This window comes from Eleutherodactylus coqui, chromosome 2, assembly GCF_035609145.1.
Source record: "Eleutherodactylus coqui strain aEleCoq1 chromosome 2, aEleCoq1.hap1, whole genome shotgun sequence".
NCBI lineage: Eukaryota > Metazoa > Chordata > Amphibia > Anura > Eleutherodactylidae > Eleutherodactylus > Eleutherodactylus coqui.
The window spans coordinates 262785917-262803515 of NC_089838.1; the positions used below are offsets into that span (position 1 = coordinate 262785917).

Genomic DNA, 17599 nt, shown 5'->3' on the forward strand with positions numbered 1-17599 from the left:
AGACTACTTAGAGGTCGATCAATGCACTAAGTGGTGGCTTCCAGCGCTGACATCGGGGAAACTATGGGAGAGGTAAGCATAACTCTTACATCCCCAGACTCAACGGATCACCTATTTTCAGCCCATAAGCTTAGCTTATAGGGCAAAGAGTAGGTGACAAAGTCTTTTTAAGCCACCAGTGTTTGATTGGAAGGAGGCAAACCACTCAATAGAGTGTTTACTTCACTGTTTACGTAGCCACATAGACTCGCCCATATAAGTAGCTGCTTCTTTTACTTACTGTAGTCAGTTGACTCCTCCATTCTGATGATTGTCTGGTAATATGTCCTAAAGACAACATAGAACAAACTAGAAAAGTTGCATGACAATATATGTAACAAAGTTAAGTTAAGTTAAGGTTAAGTGCATATGCCCCCACCAGAAAGGGTTGTGTAAAGACAACTCTTTACAGCATATATTTATCAATGTTAGTCCAGACTACTGTCTTCGATTTTCTCTGGTGGTGGACCACCTATGGATACTGTATTGGGGCAAGGAAGCAAAATGAATCAATCTTTGATGCTGTCATGAAGGGGTCATTGGGTGTTGAATAAAACTCTTTTATTTGTGTTGCGACAAAATATCCAGGTTTAAGATGGTTTTGCATGTAGCGTTTTTGGAAAAAAAGATGCAGTTTTTGTGGCAATTTTTCGTGCAGGTTTTTAAGCCAAAGTCAAAAGTGTAGTTGTAAAGAGACCCCAGCCAGGTGTCCCTTAGAATGGATCATTGGTTGACATACCATGCCCAAGGAGGTCACCATCTTATTCTCGGCAGGAGTACAGGAGTCCATTGAGATTGGGAACCGTAGAGAGAACATGCGGCTACAGTGTTTTCCCACTCCTCTGCCTTTATGTTTGGGATTGAGTGGAGGAGACCATGACGGTGCAGCAACTGAACTTTTATTAATGTTACAAGCAGATTTTCTCCTAAGGCTGAGCTGGATTTACATAAGGTGCTGCCATATACATCCCAATTTAACATTGGCTGTACGGATTGATATAAGTGACAGACGGCAGAAGAGAATGGGCACCGGGTGGTTTATTAAAGATATTTTCAGAAATATTCTTGAAAAATATTTTGGCCACCAACAATTTCTTAACGTGAAATATTTTTGATTTATTAGCTCTCTACCCATAATTTAGCTTTTTGGTTCCCTGGAACTAATCTGTTATAATAAGATGACGCGTATGTTCAGTTTAGATTATGTCCTTGCCATGGAGTCTATTTCTGTGCTGTCTGCTTATTTCTGATAATGACCTGAGAAGGGATGTTGTTCCCACTTGAGCGAATCGCATCAATAAGACAATTTCCTTGCAAAGTAAGACCTTTCCTGTTTTATCAGCTATGGGGAGAGGTGACTTTTATATCCGAGCATTTCTTATCCTTCGTCTTTTTGTAGAATTGTTAATGTAGCAGAGAAATGTAAATGTAAAAGTTTTAGGTTAGTTGCAGACACAAAGCCACACAGCAACCACCTCTTCTATGGGAACCACAATTGTGGTCCTGCATGTTGTCAATGGGGAAAACACACAAAAATAACAAGAAATGTAGTATGCTATGGTTTTAAACAATAGCCACTTATGAAATGTCTAACCGTAACCTTAGGAAATTTCCACCCACACTTTGCAGGGTTTTTTTTGCTATGGCTTTTCAGCATAATACATTTTTTATGCTACGGCATGCCCGCTGCCAGTAAAGCTGGGATATGTATGGGATACTTTAAGATTTACAGGGTTTTCCTGGGTTTTGGTCAGGGAATGGTGTAAAATAAAAAAATAAGGCATACTCACTTTCTTATGTGCCGATGAACATAGACCCTCATATCAAGAGAAAGGAATGTCCCAGGCCAAAAAAAGGATCAGTCATGATGAAATCTAACATACCCAATCCCGAGCTGCTCCATGCATATAAGCTTGTTGCATTGATTGAACGACTATATCGAACGTGTAGGCCAGCTTTAAAGTAGGATGAGTAAGTCTAGGGCTACACAGCAACTTTTCTCCGTGACGGGTTGCACAACCAAGAATCACTGTGAAGCCTTGCAATGTCACACTGACATTGATGTCAATGGGGTTGTGGTGCAAGTTGCAGGCTGCTGCAACTGCTGGTTGCAAAAAATTCACCAAGGTTGGATTTTTTGCAACATGCACCTATCTGTCGCTATTATCTGCGACTTGCACCCATCCCCATTGACATCAACGAGAGTGTGAAGTGACAAGACTGCTCATGTAACCCTGTCCCAGCCAAAAGTCAATGTGTACCCTAGCCTAAGGCCTCATATCCACGGGGAAAATCAGGCCCGCCACAGATTCTTCATGGAGAATCCCACAGTGGGTCCCTCCTTTCCCGCGGACATGACGCTAAAAAATAAGAATTTACTTACCTGTCCAGACGCTGCGGACCTGCCCTCCGTCGCGGCCGGATCTTCCTTCTTCGGCCCGGCGGATGTGCTCGGCACTCAATTTTTTTTTGGACTCCTGCTCTCCCACGCGCGGAGAGCAGAAATTCAGGCGCGGGTGTACCGTGGATCCGGACGGCTTCCATACGCTCCAATAGAAGCCTGCGGGAGCCGTCCCCGCGGGACACCCGCACTAAAATGGAGCATGTCGCATTTTTTTTTCCGCACACGCAATCCGCGCCTGAAGGGGAAAATGACATCTGCAGGTATTTAACTACCTGCGGGTGTCCAATGTATCCCTATGGGGCGCAGATCCGCGTGCGGGAAAAACGCTGCGGATTTTAAATGACAATTACCCCGTGGACATGAGGCCTAAAGGTTTGTAACAGGTCTGAAACTGCTAATTAGCATTTACGAGCTCTTTTACACGGGACGACATATGGCTAAATGACTGCACGAGTGCTGACGTCATCGCTAAGGTCGTTAGCGCCCGTGCCGAGCATCTAGACAGACTTTGCCACTGGATCGCTGGGTTCTTGCTGGCTTCTCGCTCGGCACTTTACCTTCTGTGTGATGCGGGAAGCATTTACACGGAAGGAGAAGCCAGCAATAGTTTTTGCTCCAAATTCCTTTCGTTTGAACGAATTTTGAGCAATAATTGTCCAATGTAAATGGCTCATCAGCCGGCACTTGTTCATTTTTTGTAGATGGGCAAATTATCTGTAGTATGGGGAGAAATGAACGTTACTACAGTCGTTAGTCCCAATACTGCTATTGCCGGTTGGCACAGGAGGAGATTGCAGTCGATCAGTGAGCTGTATGTCATTACATCCCCAGCAAATTTACTTAGAACTTGTTCAGGAAAGCACACATTGATATCATGCATTTGAAAATTGGACTTCGCACTTAGCGTCATCGATATCTAATGAGCTGACTTTTAAAAAGTGAATACAATAATCTCTAATACCCCGTTTCCTTGAAAATAAAACATACTCTGAAAATAAGACATAGCATGATTTTCCAGAATTTTTGAGGATGCAAAATGATTTTTCAGGCTTTTTGTGGATGCTTGAAATATAAACCCTACTCCAAAATTAAGCCCTGCTAATAGTTAATTAAAAAGGTCAATTTAAATAGTGTCCAGGCAGCTATACATGTAAAAAAGTTAAACCTTTTGAACAAAAATTAATATAAGACACTGTCTTATTTTCGGGGAAACACGGTAGGAACTATTTAAAGGGCACCTGTCATGTCATATGAGCACCAACTTTATGGGCTCAAAGGACAGGGGGCGCTGAGTTCAGTGGTGTGCATTTTATACTTATCTGCCCCCCTTTTCCCTCACTGTCTATTGGCGACATTGGTGCTCACTACATGCATCGGACTCATCTCTATAGTTTTCTATGTATGTGTGCGTGTACTGAACAAAAAAGATGAATCCGATGCATGAACTGAGCGCCAGCTTCCCGTACTGACTGTAAGGAAATGAGGGGGCAGGTGAGTATAAAAAGTGCACCCCTAAACTCAGCAACCCCTATCCTATGAGCCCATAAACTTTGTTTATGGTGCCCATATGACTCGACAGGTTCCCTTTAAAAGCATGTACCAATGCTCAGCCGCCCAGCAGAGGCGCTCAGGCATTTGCCCAACACATTACTCCACTATTTGTAGACAAATATTCCACTCACTTCACTTATCTGTTTTAACACAACTTCCTTCCTTTCTTTGCTCAACTGATACAACATGACTGCTGCTTACAAGGCTCATAAGAATGCGATACAATGTCAGCAAAGTGATCACCCGTAATGGAATTTGCCTACTCTCTCAAATTACTACGAGTCTCACAAAATAGCAGACATCTCCTAACAGAGCGGGCAAGTCATCTGCAAACTCTGCTGGCAGGCGCCACTAGGCAAAGCTTGAGTTCAGCTTGAACTGCATTCATATGTTTGCGCTATGCTGCCTCTTGTGGCTGCTGCAGGCAGCTAGAAGTTTTTCATTTAAGGGGAACCTGACACTGGGCACATGCCGCTTCAACAACGGACAGCATGAACCGAGACAGATATGTCCACTTGGCCCATGTATGTTTTAGGGTGCCTACCCACTTGCGATTTTTTTTCCTGTGATGTTTTGCGTTTTTTCTCAAGAGCAATTAGTATAGAATGTGTTCTTGTCCATCTGGGGTTTTTTTTCCGTTTCGTGGGTTTTTTTCACATAGGAACTGTCAGTTGCATATGTCTCCTTATTTTTCTCTTAATGCACCCATGATTGTCAATGGAGGGCTGCAAAAAACGCGCAAAAAACGCAGCGTTTTTCACGCGCGAAAATCGGCAACGCAAGTGGGTAGGCGCCCTTATTCTACAGTATTTCAGAAAAAAAAAACTTTGAAGTTTGATTTGGAGCGCTGCTCTTGGAGCTCTCAAGTCAAAGAGGTGTGGGATGGCGGGCTCTCCCTTCCTGCGTCATCAAAACGGCCAGCTTGTGTATAGAGACAGGGCTGTCAGTTAACATGCTGCGGGCAGGGAAAGGCCAACGCCGCCTCTTTGACTCGGAGCTCCATTCCAGCTCAGTTCCGAGTCAAACTTTTAAGTATGTTTTTTCTGAAATGCTGCAACGTTCCAGAATAGGCCAATGGGTTAATGCCTCCCGTGAACCTGGTGACAGATTTCCTTCAATTCTCTGGCTGCTGTATATGAAGCACTGTGTTGGCACTGTTTATGGAGGGTACTTACCTAGTAGTGTATTTGTTAGAGAGGCTTCGCCTATAATGGTTGATGGAGTTACAGGAAAAGCCATTTCCACAACATACAAAGCACGCCAAATTTCAAGTGTCCTTAAAGGGCTGTACAGTACAGGATTAGAAAATAACAATACCACAGGTTGTGTGGAATATTTCAGCTCGGCAGTTTCTGGAAGAAATCAGACATATTTTTCTACTCCTATCCAAGCCATTTAACCAGATTAGGGTGGTTTCACATCTGCGTTGGAACCTCAGGCCGGAGGTATCACCACAGATGCGGCTGAAAAAACCGGAAGAAAGAGAGCTGCGTGCAGCACTTTTTCTTCCCTCCAGAAGCCAGCCAATTTGGTAGAAAGTGGGCAGATCCTATTATAGTCAATGGGATCCATCCAGTGCTGTTCAGATCCGTCTCAGCTGCGGGGATTCCCCTTTCTTGCTCCCCGAATGAAACAGGAAAGCGGAATTCCCAGCGTAGATGTGAAAGCACCCTTATTTAGTAATGGCTCCATAGGAATTCCCAGTTTTCTTATTTTTTTTCACATCAGCCGTCATCCAGGAGCTATTAATCACTGAACCCAAATAGTAGACTAAAATTAATGAAAATGGACAATTTCAACCCCAGCAGTTGTTAATTGGGTGGAACCTATCAAACAGTCGTTTTGCTGACTGGTGACAGGTTGTCAATGCCTTGAAAGAAGTCAACTGTGTTTGAAATTTTCGTCTAATAGACAAAAGATGTTTCTACCCATAAACATTTTTCTTTGAAGAAAGTTCTGAACAACAGTAACAGCCGAGGTACTAGTGCAGCATGTCTCTGCAGTGACCGAGAAGCGGGCCACGGCCTAGGAGACAGCGGGGTAGAGTTTGGTCTTGTCATGGTGGCTCTACCGTCTCCCACCCGGAGGGTAACCGGAGACACGTCCAAGGGCAGGTTAATAAAGGGGAACCCAAGAAATGGATTACCTTGAGTCCTGTTTTGTCTTGTGACGCCACCGTTTCTTCCACAGCGGGGGATTCCTGGGTGATGGAGTAAATACACACATACGGGTACTGTTTAAGACACAGTCTCCGGAAACGGATAGGCAACTGGTCGTTTTACTTAACTTGAAGAACAGAACAGTTGCGTAGCTTCTTGACAAGTGATGTTGATGTGACCGGGAGAACTCACGGGACATCAGGAGAAGCCACAGCCACAGTTATCTGTAGGTACTGGCCTGGTACCACACTTCTCTTTCTCTCTCTCTCTCTACCTGCCAATTCACATTCACAGATGGAAACTCGCTGCAGAACCTCTGGGAAGTAGTAGTTCCCACATTCGTTAGGCCATCCTCTCGGCCTCCTTTTGTGTATGTGAGTTGAAGGTACCCACAGACAGCTGCCTTGCACTCCTGTCTCGAACAGCACTCAGAAAACACACAGAAAGAACTAACTCTTGCACACCTTGCAACCACATATATAAAGCATGGTCAGGTGACCATCCACCCACAACATAAAACGATTCATTCCAGACAGTCATCTCACATACCAGACACTTAACCCTTTCAGTCCTGCAGCTACGCAATACACACCAGTCTTGCAACAGAGAAAGACACTGACAACACAATACTGAGCATACACACCATTAAGGAGGGGCCTCGTTGTACTGGGCCACTACATCTCCACCAGAAGTATGAGTTTGCCGGCCTCAACTACAAGTAACACCCAGGTCATGCCCAAAAGCTCCGTGTATGCCTGAGTAAGTATTTCTGAGTAAGTGTATGTATTTCCATGTATGCCCGAGTAAGGGACAATTACACCCTAAAGGTGGCCATACACATTTGATAGAAGTAGTTTGATAGTTGAACAACAATGAACGATCACCTTAGCGATCGGGAATCTGTGAAGGTGTGTGTGCGGTAGCTAATTGGGTACTTTTGGACAGCTTTTGGCATGACGTGGGCGTTACCTGTAGCTGAGTCCGGCCAACCCATACTTCCGGTGGAGACATATAACACTAGTACCGACAGCCAATAGGGATTAAAATGTGTATGGCTGCATCTGCAAAGGCGATGTTCATTCAACAGTTGTTCAACCATCAAACTACTTCTATCAAATGTGTATGGCCACCTTTAGGGTTACTCAGGCATACATGGAAATGTATTTTCAGTAGAATAATCTGCTGATGGAGTGAAATCTTTAATAAATGCTAAACTCTCAACTGTTGCAAAAATCATTAGTATGATTCACTTGCCCTAGCAGGAAACTTAGTGCTAGTTATCATTACATGAGACAAGAGAAAGATTCCAACAAACGAAACTAATTTCTATAGGAAGGAAACCATTTGCATAGCCTTTTGACTTAAACACTTATTGATTCCATTACATTAAAAGGCCAGAAAGGAAAGCTGCTGTTCATTTTAAGTAGCGTGCCAAAGTTTCACTTATTGCTACGATATTGTAGAATGAAAAGGGCACATCAGAAAAGCATGCTATAAACACTTCCGTAATATATTAGCATGTTGCTAGCTTGGAACTTGCTGTGGTTCTTTATTAGGGAGTCTAATGAACAATAGCAAGGGGAGTTTTCCATCACAAGTTGAAAATGTAACTACAATACACTGGCTACATAGAATCATAGAGTGGTAGAGTTGGAAGGGACCTCCAGGGTCATCTGGTCCACCCCCCTGCTCAATGCAGGATCACTAAATCATCCCAGACAGATATTTGTACAGCCTTTGTTTGAACACTTCCATTGAAGGAGAACTCACCACCTCCCGTGGTAACCTGTTCCACTCATTGATCACTCTCACTGTCAGAAAGTTTTTTCTAATATCTAATCTGTGTCTCCTTCCTTTCAGTTTCATCCCATTGCTTCTAGTCTTTCCTTGTACAAATGAGAATAGGGCTGATCCCTCTGTACTGTCACAGCCCTTCAGATATTTGTAGACAGCTATTAAGTCTCCTCTCTGCCTTCTTTTTTGCAAGCTAAACATTTCCAGATCCTTTAACTGTTCCACATAGGACATTGTTTTCAGGCCGCTCACTATCCTGGTAGCTCTTCTCTGAACTTGCTCCAGTTTGTCTACGTTTTTTTTTTTTAATTGGGGTGTCCAGGGGAAGCCTGACCAAGGAAGAGTAGAGGGGGATAATTATGGCATGTGATGTAGATTCTATGCTTCTCTTAATACATCCCAAAATTGTGTGTGCCTTTTTTGCTGCTGCATCACACTGTTGACTCATGTTCAGTCTATGATCTACTAGTATACCCAAGTCTTTTTCCCATGTGCTGCTGCTTAGCCCAATTCCTCCCATTCTGTATGTGCTTTTTTTATTTTGCTTGCCCAGATGTAGTACTTTGCATTTTTCACTGTTAAATACCATTCTGTTAGTCACCGCCCACTGTGCAAGCTTTCCTAGATCTTTTTGAATGCGCTCTCTCTCTTTTTTCTAGTATTAGCTATCCCTCCTAGCTTTCATCGGGAAATTTAATCAGTTTCCCAACAATTCCCTCCTCCAGATCACTTATAAAAATGTTGAACAACACTGGGCTCAGAGCCTTGTGGTACCCCTCTTGACACATTCTTCCAATTGGATGTGCAGCCATTTATGACCACTCTTTGAGTACGATCACTCAGCCAGTTCTGAATCCACCTAAAAGTTGCCTTGTCATTCCCATATTTGGTCATTTTTTCAATGAGGATGGTATGAGATACTTTGTCAAATGCTTTACTAAAGTCAAGATTTATCAACCCATTCCGTGTTTCTATCATAGAAGAAAAATAGATTAGTCTGGCATGACTTGTTTGTTACAAACCTTTCCCGGTATAGAAATCAGGCTTACAGGCTTGTAGTTTCCTGGGTCCACCTTCTTCCCTTTTTTGAAGATAGAAACAACATTTGCCCTTTTCCAATCTTCTGGGACTTCTCCCGCTCTCCAGGAATTTTCAAAGATTATGGAGAGTGGTTCAGGAATTACCTCTGCTGCTTTCTTCAGTATCCTAGGACATAATTCACCTGGACCTTGAGACTTGAATTCATTTAAGTTAGTTAAGTGTTCCCTCACCATCTCTCTGCTTATAATTAGCCTGCATTCTTTTATTCCTTCAATAGGACAGCGAAAACCAGCTGATGTTCCATCTACTTTCTGAGAGAAAACAGATACAACATTGCAATTTAAAAGTTCGGCTTTCTGAACATAATTTTTAACTAATTCACCAGTTTCATCTTGTAAGCATCCAATAGGATCTTTTTCTTTTGCTTTCGATAAACTGCCCAAATCCTTTTTTATTGCTTTTGGCCTCTGTTGCAAGCCTGAATTCATTAGCTTTAGCTTTTCTGACACTTGCCCTACAGTTTCTGCAGACTTCATTATATTCTTCTTTAGATATTTCCCCGTTTCATTTGCTAAACTTATTTTTCTTTCTTTTTAACGTGTGCAAGTTCTGTGTTCATCCATCCTGGTCTCTTTAAATGTTTCTCATTCTTCCTTCTTTTAGGGACTGTTAACGATTGTGCTTTGGGAATGTCCTTTTGCCATATTTCCCGTCCTTCTTGGACATTTCTGTCCTTACAAACATCCAGCCATTGGATTCTTCCTACCCTCAGTCCATTAAAATGCCTGAAATGACACTTTGAGGTCTGAGTCTTCTTTGATCTTCTTTCCATTGTTATGCTAAATTCAAGGATAGCATGATCACTGCCTCCTAAGGTCCCAGCCACCCTTACTTCCTTCACTTATCCCAGCAGCTCCCTGTCCGGTTATGCAGCCCCGCTGCATGGAACCAGGAAGAAGCCGTGGGCGGTCATGTGCCATTCGTTGTGCACATGACCGATCAGCCATTCACAGCCTTCAGTGGCCATAGACAAAATCACCACTGAAGTCTGGGAGTGGCTGACTGGTCACATGCACAAGGAATGTCACGTGACCAAGCAAAGCTTCATGGTTCCATGAATCAGGGCTACAGAGCCGGACAGGGAGCTGCTGGGATTAGGGCGTAAAATGAAAAGAAATTGAATATACATTTTATTCACTTTTAACCTTTTTATGTTCCAGAAAGTTTTTTTAGTCCCTCAAATTCTGTCAGTTTCCCTACCTGATCCCATAGTACGGCATGGACCATGATATGGGGAACAGGCTGTACATACTCGCCCCTGCTGCTCGGGCTGCCTCAGGAATCGTGGAATTCACTTTTCAAACCACTGCACACGTATGTAAATCTACTAGACTGGTTTGATGGACGGTTCATTGGTGGATAACAGTTTGGGACTTTTTGCAGTAAGCGATCACTGACTCCTCCCCATAGCTGCTATCATCATAATAGAACTTTTTCTTCTGTTCAAAAGCCGGGCACCTAGGCAGAAATTGGACAGACCCCATTATAGTCAATGTGGTCCTTCCAGCGCTGTTCGATTCGCCGTTCTACCACGGGGTTTCCCCTTTCTTGCTTCCTGAACGGAGCAAGAAAGCGGAATCCCCAGTGCAGGTGTTAAAGCACCCTAACCCTTTAGTAATGAGTATAAATAGATGTTAACCCTTTCCAATCCAATTTGTATACCAGTTTTCCTACGGGGCTTACTCTTTTTCTGCCATTATACAACGGCGCTATATGCTGGCTAAAGCTAGTACTGCATGAGATGACATGTTGGATAAGCTCCGACAGCAGAGAGGCTGGCAACATACAGTAAGAGAACCCCGACGGACGTCTTCCAACAGCGGAGCTGTACAGCCTTAAATCATAATGTCTTCAGAGGTCAGACAGTGGATTGGAAAGGGTTAATAGTTTCTGTTTCAACTGTTATACAACTGGCTCTTTAATTTGCTGTTCCGGTCGCCATTTGCAAGGACTGTGTGCTAACCTTCAGGCATGACTCGCACCATATGGTGATGGCCGTGACTCTTACCAGGCCCACAATTACTATTGCCACTATGTGATCCCTCTCGGCCAAGTTAGCCGGAGTTGCTGTAATTTGCAGATGCTGCTAATACTAAGAGCTTCTTCTAGAATTTCTGATAACTTGACAAAGGGGGACTATACTTTATTATGTGGAACATGACTCAGAAGCACATCTGTCGCAACCACCCAGAGCAAAAAGATGTGCTATTCGGAAATTGGAGTAATGAGTTGATTATGGCACTAGGCACATGCACTTTCTTGTATTTGCATCAGCGTTTCAGCTGCCCGTAGATACTGGAGCCTTCAGAGGTAAAAATCTGAGTCATCTTATGATTTGTCCAGAGATGTAAGTTTAGCCTCGCCAAAATGCTGACCTAGCCAGACTCTTCCCTCATGTTTTACTCTGTCCTGCTGACTGATATCCTGTTTTCCCTCGTATCTTATCCCTTCAGCGCTGCCGCCCACCACATAAATTATATTACATAGGATTGGTTAAAACTGGAGTTTTTTGGGAAACTTATTTTTTGACAAATTGACAAAATTGCATAAATTTTTGCTTCTTTAATCACGAGTCGGTTTCCCTCCCCTTAAGGGCCTTTCACGCAGGACGGAATTACACCGCAGGACGCAGCTAAATCCACAACTGCGGAATTTCAATCCAAAAATGCGGATTGTGATGCGGAATTGCAGGAAGGTTTTAAGCCATTTTCAATTTTGCATCAAAATCCGCAGTGAGCCGACAGATTTGGATGTGGAATTTACCCTGCTTGGGGTGCGTCGTGTGCCTATTCCGTCCCGTGTGAAACGTTCTTTATGGCTTATCCACACTTATGCATTTGCACAGCCCACAAAATTTCAATGGGTTCATTCAGATGAGCATATTTTCGCTTGCATTTAGTTTGCGCGACAAAATCAACAACATCTATTATTTTCACGTGTATTACACACGAAAATAGCACATATTAAACTAATTCAGCTTAATTTCACATTGAAATCAATGGGAGCATGCTTGTGGGCACAAATACGCAGGGCACGTGCGCGCAAAAAATACAGTAAAATACACACACGTGCAAAAACGCAAGACACATCGCGCAAATACACGGCGCAAATGTATGCATAAGACCGCTTTCACATGCCTGAGAAAATCGAGCGAGATTAGTGCGTTGCAAGATGCACAAATCTCGCACAAATGTATACAACCCATTCTTTTGAATAGGGTCATATACATGAGCAGTTTTTCTCTTGCATCGCACGCAGCATGTCCTATCCTGGGGTGTTTCCTCAGAATACATCGCAGACCGTGCAAGATGCACACGAGTGTGAAGTGAGGTTTCCTGAAGTGATATGAGGCGTTTTTGACACAAAAACGCCTCACGTCCGTGGAGAAATCGCACGTTCCCGAGTGTGATATTAGGCTGAGTTTGACGGCCCGTTATCTCGCTGGGCCGTGTGAAATTAGCCTAAGGCCTCATGTCCACGGGTCTATTGTTTTTTCCATGTTTTCCCATAGGCTTCTCTACGAAGAAAAACGCCAAGAAAAAAAAGTTTGTACAAAAACACTTTTTTCTAAATAATAACAAAACGCGAGAAACAAGAACTATTGGGGAAATGTATTAGGTCTGGCAATTCTAACGCCAGAAGCGATCCTCCGCTGTTGCTGTCAGCCATGGCGGAGGATCGCTTAGTTTCTCCCATTGCTTTCAATAGGAGACCTTGTGATGCTGCCGCCGGCCCCATTGAAAATAATGAGTGTTGCGATGCAAGATTACGCAAGAAGAACATGCCGTGATTTGTTTCCTGCATCGCATCGTATCGCGGTAAACATCGCTCATGTGTATGACCCTATCCAAAAGAATGGGGTCCATATTTGTGGTCTCTAAACACACCAATTGTGATTTTCACGCCCGTGTGAAGGCAGCCTTAGAATAATTTCCCCGTTGCGTGATGCATCTGATATATGACGAGGTGCGGGCCTGTTAATGCATTGGGCATATCTCGGCATCTCCGACCTGCTGCAGGTCTACACCTGAGTGATGGTTTCCCGCATGGCACTGCGATGCTATGCAAGAAACACATTGCAGCATGCTCTTTCTTTCTGCAATATCACCCATTGCTGTCAATGGGAACGGCGATAGCAGTGCCGGCCCCAATGATAGCAATGGGAGAATTCTGCAGCCCTCTGAGACAGCAGCGGCAGGGGATTGCATCATTCCCGTCGGGGAATCCCTTCAGATGTGACAGGGATGAAGGGATTCCCCGCAGTGATACGAGGCTGTTTTCATATGAAAACACCTTGCATCCACTAGGCTTTCACATGGTGGAAAGTGCGATATCGGGCCGGGAATCACAGTCCGACATTGCCTTCACATGGGCGATATTCTCTACTGCTTTTACACAGTGGAGAATCAGCAGTGAATACGCAGCAAATCTAGGGTAAGATCTGTACCTAAATGGTGCGGATGTTCCGTGGATTTCAACATTTGCATTTCAAAGCTTGAAATCCGCTGTTGAAATCTGCAGCATAAATTGACATGTAATTCAAATACGAAGCAGATGCGTGAAAATGCCAATGCTCGCTCGAGTAATTTCCTTAACCGAACATGCTCGCTCATCTCTAGTGCCTTCTATTCCCAGAGTGGAGACCTGTTGGCTAGTGCTCTGGAGGACTAAACGCAGCCCTGGTCACCCAGTCCACTGAACGGACATGATCTTTATTTCCTGCAAAGCTTCAATGCGAGAGAGTCGTGTGTCTGCCTACAGCTTCCCCTGGTGATATGAGGCAAACGTACGGTAATCAGATAATTGCTGTGCGAGATTTATTTTGAGGAGATCCCCTTTTTAGCCTGCTTGAATGTACTGCAAGTACCTGTTAGTGAGGTAGAGAGCAATTTAGGACCCTGGAGGAACTCAGAGTGCTGCATTATAGAGGTACTGTGCCATATACATGTATATCCCAGTATAGAAACCATCAGAACGCCATGAGGTGTAGAGTTGACAGACTTCCAACGGAGTACGATGGTGGGATGCCATTTGAGCAACCGATTAGTACGGGACATCGCAGCGCTTTTGGACCTTCCAAAGTCTACTGTCAGCAGTGTTATTTGGGAATGGAAACCCTCCGGTGTGTTTGCAGTGCACAAGCCCAACACCACAGCAGTGAACGCGGCGCCTGTGATGGTGCTTGGAGCGTCGTTCTCGATCTGTAAATTAGAGGAAGCAAGTGTTGTGGATGGCTGAATCACGGTACACCAACTTCTGATAGGACGGCCGCACTTGGGTATGGCGGCTGCCTGGAGAGCAGATTCTACGCTTCTGCATCGTCCCAACAGTGAAGCAGCGCTCGATGAACCAATGCGATGGCTATGATTGGTTCATCGAATGCTGCATTGATTGGTTCTCCAACAGTTGGTCAGCCACAGGGGCGTAACTAAAGGCTCAGGGGCCCTGATACAAAACGTGAGCTCCCCCCTATCTGTATCTGTACCCGTACCCATACCTAAACCATGCTGCACAGAGACATAACTTGAAGCTTCTGGGCCCCAATGCAAAACCTGTAACAGGGCCCCCAACTATAATGCTTTATTCATAGTACTGGGCTCCCTATATGGAGAAGAAAGGCCTTATGGGCCCCTTAAGGCTCATGGGCCTGGGTGCAACCGCATCCCCTGCACCCTCTATAGTTACGCCCCTGGTCAGCCAATTACAGCCATCGTGTTGTGGAGGTGGAATTTATGAATTGGCCGAGCCACGGCATTGATTGGCCGATTCATTATACGGCCTCCACAATGTGATGACTATGATTGGTTCCTAAACCGCTGCTCAGCCAATCATTGCAGCACTTGATGAACCAATCATAGCCATTGCATTTGTTCATTGAGCGCTGCATTGCTTGGCTAAGTAGCACTTGAGAACCAATCAGACCCATAGCTTTCTGGAGGCGGGATTTATGAATCCCATAACCAGGAAGTGATCTTCTGTGGATAGCCGAGGACTGCAAGAAGCGTGTCGGAGCTCCGGAGATCAGTGGGTGGGAGCTGGATTGAGCCTGCTAGGTAATGTATTCCTTTTTTCTTAATGTAATGAAGCTAGGGCTTATATCCAGGGTAGGGCTTATATTTCAAGCCTCCCTGAAAATCCCCCCAAATTAGGGTAGGGCATTTTTTTGGGAAAACCAGGTATAACTTTTTGATCGCTTGTTGTTACATTTTTTTCTTGGAGACAGGGTGACCAAAAAAATGCGTTACTCTGGCATTGTTTTTTTTCTGACAATGTTCACTGTGCAGGGTAAATAATACATTATTTTGATAGATCAGACTTTTACCAAATATGTCTTTTTTCTTTTTTAACTTAGATTCTTTTATTATAAATATGGCAAAAGGGTTTTCTTTTTCATAAACTTTTACCTTTTTTTAAAATAATTAATAAAACTTTTTTAAACGTATTTTTACATTTATTTCTATTTTTAGGCCCCATAGGGAACAAGAACTTGCGATGGTTTGATCGCTCCTGCAGTATGATGTAATAATATAGTATTACATTATACTGTAATCTGACAGGCAGCCCTGGGGCTCGGGGCTTTTAGAAGGCCCTTGGCTACTATGGTAACCGAACAGCACCCTCATCGCAGGAGGCCATATGGGCCCTGCCTCCCCCAGACATCGATTGGGGCATTTAAATACCACTGTCAGAATTTACAGCGATATTTAAAGGGTTAACAGCTGCGATCAGCATCAGTGCTGTTGGGAGTTGTTGTGGGCTGGCAGTGGTCAGCTATAACAAACAGCTGTCACCCGCATTGTATGGAGCAGAATTGACTCCTGATCCCACTCCATGCAAACCCTGAACCTTTACTGGGGAGGAGGGGGGTGTGTATGGAAACAGAAGCCCCCTCCTTGAAGTGTAGACTCCAATCACAGATGATGGTACACACCGGTGTACTGGATAAATCCAAAGTTTTTATTAATAGTTAATCCACCGATTGTGGATAACGTATTATACAGGTATACAGGCAACGCGTTTCGCGTGTCCGGGAGCGTTAAGGGGTTAATAATCCTTCAGATCAGAACAGACGTACTGACAAGACACTGTGGACACTTCTATGTGATTCAAGGGGTCCTCTAGGACTTTTACCATTGATGGCCTATCTTCAGGATAGGTCGTTAATAGTTGATCGGCAGAAGCCTGCCGCTCAGGATCACCACCGATCAGCCGATTCCCGGCCTCACTATTAAGGCCCATTTCCACGCAACGATTATCGCCCAAAATTCGCTCAAACTTCCTCAGATGAGCGATAATCATTACATGTAAACACGGGCATCGTGCACTTTTCATCTAAACAATGATGGTGGTGAGCTTGCAGCAGAGAGATAAAGTATCTCTAAACAAACCACATGCTGTGTTCTCCGGAGAAGTCGGGAGATTACATTGTATTCTGCAGCCCAGACAAGAACAATGCTGGGCTCTGCAAACAGCTCCTGGAGGCCCTTTTACACACAAATAAAAATAATAAAGCGCTAATGGACATCAGTGTCCATTAAGACTTTATGCAACAAGATCGCTAAAACTTTCAATCTTTCAATTGTTTGAAAGATTATCTTTGCGTGTAAGTGGGTCCTTAGTGCGGACAGTGCTGGAAGCAGACAGCGCTGTCCATATTGCAAGCAGCCCGATTTGGTACTGCAGGCGGCGCTAATAATGATGGTGCACTCACTAAAAGGGGTCAAGAGAGACCTATATACCTTCCTTAAGTGCGACAATATTATAAATTATAATCAACAGATTATTTCACAATCAAGGGAAGAATTCTACGGAGTGATTTGAAAGGATTTTCTTTTCCTTTCAAATGAGGAAAAAATTGTCTTGTGCAGTTTTTGATTTCTTCTGACTCTACATTACAGGATGAAGTGGATGCACGTGTCTTTCATGCTACAGTGATAAATATTTTTGGAGCAGCCCCTTTAAGCATAATAAAGGTGATTGCATCTAGAAAATTCTATCATTGGGATGGAAGCTTTATAAAAAAAAAAAAAAAATCTCAGGTTCCACCGAGATTTGAACTCGGATCGCTGGATTCAGAGTCCAGAGTGCTAACCATTACACCATGGAACCGATGTTAGCTCCAACTTCCCCCTCCCTGTCTAGTGTGTGACGTGCGGCTCATCTGCACTCCTCACAACTGCTGTTTTCTATGGCTTCTCACTCTCAGCTTCCTTTGTGAGCGCCCCACACAGCGTCCGCCGCCGCCGCAGCTCATGTTTTATGCGCTGCCCGCAGTGTCACATTGGCCTGCCCACACCCCGCCATACTGCAACACCCCCCGCAGAACAAAGCGACGCCATTTTACACCTCCCTCGGCTCCCCTATCCCGTCTCCCCCCCACCTATGTTATTGAATTCCTCTCTTTTACAAACTGCACTCCTCCACCAGCTCCACATCACAGATGAGAAACGCTGTGACAGAAAAAAAAACGGAACAAGCGCGCCGGTAAAAAGGAAGGGTGTACCAAGATGGCGTCGCTTTGCTCCATTGAACCCGGAAGTTGTGCGTCTCT

General features: G+C 44.2%; 1 non-coding gene across 1 annotated transcript; it reads right to left on the reverse strand.

Moving 5' to 3' along the window:
- Nucleotides 1–17085: 17085 nt before the first annotated feature.
- Nucleotides 17086–17157, reverse strand: TRNAQ-CUG (transfer RNA glutamine (anticodon CUG)). Its single transcript has one exon. It is a non-coding gene; the product is annotated as a tRNA-Gln (tRNA).
- Between the last annotated feature and the right edge of the window lie 442 nt (nt 17158–17599).